We start from the raw sequence: 3,012 nt of genomic DNA on the forward strand, positions 1-3,012 counted from the left end.
AAAATTTAAACCTAAGCTAAAAAAATACATGATTAGTGCTTTCTTCTATATTTGGTCTTTCAATTTGTCCTTCAGTGGCAGACTTATCTTCTATGTTGGTGGTTTTACCAATGTGAATGAGACCAACCAGATGAAGGTCACTGAATCCTGCTCACTCTTCCCCATGAACTACATCATCGGGGGATTGATTTTAACAATTACAGCATCCAGAGATGTGTTTCTTGTAGGAGTCATGCTGACCACAAGTGCATACATGGTGATTATCTTGTTCAGACATCAGAGGCAATGCAAGCATCTTCACAGCATCAGCCACCTGAAAGTGTCCCCTGAGAAAAGGGCCACCCAGAACATCTTGCTCCTGGTGCTTTTCTTTGTGGTCATATACTGGGTGGACTTTATCATCTCATCTACCTCAATCCTAGTATGGAAGTATGAACCATTCATTCCAACTGTTCAGAAGTTTGTGATGAATGCCTATCCCACAATTACTCCTTTGATACAAATCAGTTATGATAAAAGAATAATAATAATGCTGAAAATCTTGCAGGCAAAATGCCACTAGATTTTTTAAAGACATTTTCCTCTTCTTTAAAAATGATTCATTCATTTTCATCTATATGCATGAGTTTGGTGCCAATAAGTATGCAGGTGTGCATTCCTGGTGTGCACAGAGGTCTGAAGAGGTCTCTGGCTCCTCAGAGGTGACAGTGATCGTGTTCTTGCTCCATTTATGGTTACAACCCCTCCACCAAGATTCTCAGCTTTCCCTTTCATCTTGATCCTCTCCTGGAGGACTTGCTCAAAACTGGCAGCATCCATAATTCCATCTTCTACAGAATGGGTACAATCAAGGATGAAATTCAAAACCTTCTTTTTTTTGTGCCCCCCGCTTACCACAAGCTTTTTGACAGGGGTCATGGAAGCAGAGGAGGCCTTTTCATATGATTTGTAAACAATTTGTGTTATTACATATATACATTCTTTTGACATTGTGCTGCCAAGAAATGTAAAATTCTTAAGTTCATTTTACACTATAAGCTAGTTCCACATGAATTCTCTTTCTCCTTTTTTCTTTATATTATAAACGTGTCCTTGATGTTGAGGTTACGTAAAAGAAACTCTTTGCTGAGAGTGACCTTTTAAGCCTTTCTGTTGAAACCTGAGATTCCAAGTGTTCACAACCATACCCCACCATTTAAAAACTATGTTTTTTCTCTATTGAAAACATTTTTTTCATACAATGTATTTTGATCAGTTATCCCCTTTTCCTAGTCCTCCCAGTTCATCCTCATCTCCTCTTCTACTCAGATTCACACCCTTTCTGGCTTTTTTCAGGAACCACATAGGCCTGTATGCAATAATAATAAGTGACAGGAAGATAAAACAAAAATAACAAATCAGAATAGAATAAAACAACAAAAAAAAGAGGCAGAGTAAAAGCACAATAAATACATATAGATATAGATAAACACAAGTTTAACAGAGGGATCTCATTAAAATACAAAACCAGAAATCCTAATCTATATGCAAATGCCCTGTAGAGACTGCACTGACTTCATTTCATGAAGATCCCAATGGCGCTCCTGGAGCACACCTCCAGAGCAACTGGCACAGGACTAATAAGATCGAGTATGTCCAAAGCCAAGAAATCTCAAACTTGAGATTTAAAATTTCACTCTGAGAACGGAAGGTGTGGGACAAAGCTTTCTCCTTGTTTCTGTGCCTGTCTCAGGAGTACGTGGCACAACCCCTAGGTGGCCACAAGTGACTCAGTCACTTAAACTTGCCCCCATGCCAGGGAGCACTACTCCTAGTTTTCTGAGAAAGTGCCAGATTGATTTCCAAAGTGGTTGTACAAGTTTACATTCCCACCAGCAATTGAGGGTTTCCTTTTCCACATCCTCTCCAGCATATATTGTCACTTGAGTTTTTTATTATACCCATCAGAATGGGTATAAGGTGAAATCTTGGGTTTGAATCTGGAAACAATCCAGATGTCCCTCAACGGAGGAATGGATATAGAAAATGTGGTACATTTACACAATGGAATAGTACTCAGCAATTAAAAACAAAGAAATCATGAAATTTGCAGGCAAATGGTGGGAACTAGAAAAGATCACTTTGAGTGAGTTATCCCAGAAGCAGAAAGACACACAAGATATATACTCACTTATAAGTGGATATTAGACATATAATATAGGATAAACATACTAAAATCTGTATACCTAAAGAAGCTAATCAAGAAGAAGGACCCTGGGTGACATGATCAATCCTCACTCAGAAAGGAATATGGGATGGATATTCGAAGAGGAAGAAAACAGGAAACAGGAAGCCTACCACAGAGGGCCTCTGAAAGACTCATCCCAGTAGGGTATTAAGTCAGATCCTGAGACCAAACTTTGGGCAGAGCACAGAGAACCATATGAAAGAAGGGGAAGATAGAAAGACCTGGAGCAGACAGGAGCTCCACAAGCAGAGCAACAGAGCTAAGAAATGTGGGCCCAGGGGTCTTTTTTGAGACTGATACCCCAACCAAGGACCATGCACGGAGATAACCTAGAACCCCTGCACAGATGTAGCCCCATGGCAATTCAGTGTCCAATTGGGTTCCCTAGTAATGGGAACAGGTATTGTCCCTGACATGAACTCAGGCTGTCTCTTTGATCACCTCCCCCTGAGGGTGGAGCAGCCTTACCAGGCCAGAGAGGAAGACAATGCAGCCAGTCTTGATGAGACCTGATAGGCTAGGGTCAGATGGAAGGGAAAGAGGACTTACCCTATCAGTGGACTTGGAGAGGGTCATGGGAGGAGATGAGGGAGAGAGGGTGTGATTCTCAGGGAACGAGGGGAGGCCTTCAGCTGGGATACAAACTGAATAAATTGTAATTAATATAAAAATAATAAAATAATAAAAGAGTAATATATTTCCCCAAGTGAAATACTCTTGGAGAAAACTAATGTTATATTTGCATATTGCTATCAAATGGAGATAGTTTCATTAGGTTAGGGTTA

At 40.2% G+C, this 3,012-nt stretch overlaps 1 pseudogene; it reads left to right on the forward strand.

The window, feature by feature from the left end:
- The first annotated feature begins 7 nt into the window (after nt 1–7).
- Nucleotides 8–567, forward strand: LOC129670233 (vomeronasal type-1 receptor 90-like; annotated as a pseudogene).
- Nucleotides 568–3,012: the final 2,445 nt, after the last annotated feature.

The sequence above is a fragment of the Psammomys obesus genome, unplaced genomic scaffold (genome assembly GCF_907164565.1).
Source record: "Psammomys obesus unplaced genomic scaffold, mPsaObe1.curated_primary_1811, whole genome shotgun sequence".
Taxonomy (NCBI): domain Eukaryota; kingdom Metazoa; phylum Chordata; class Mammalia; order Rodentia; family Muridae; genus Psammomys; species Psammomys obesus.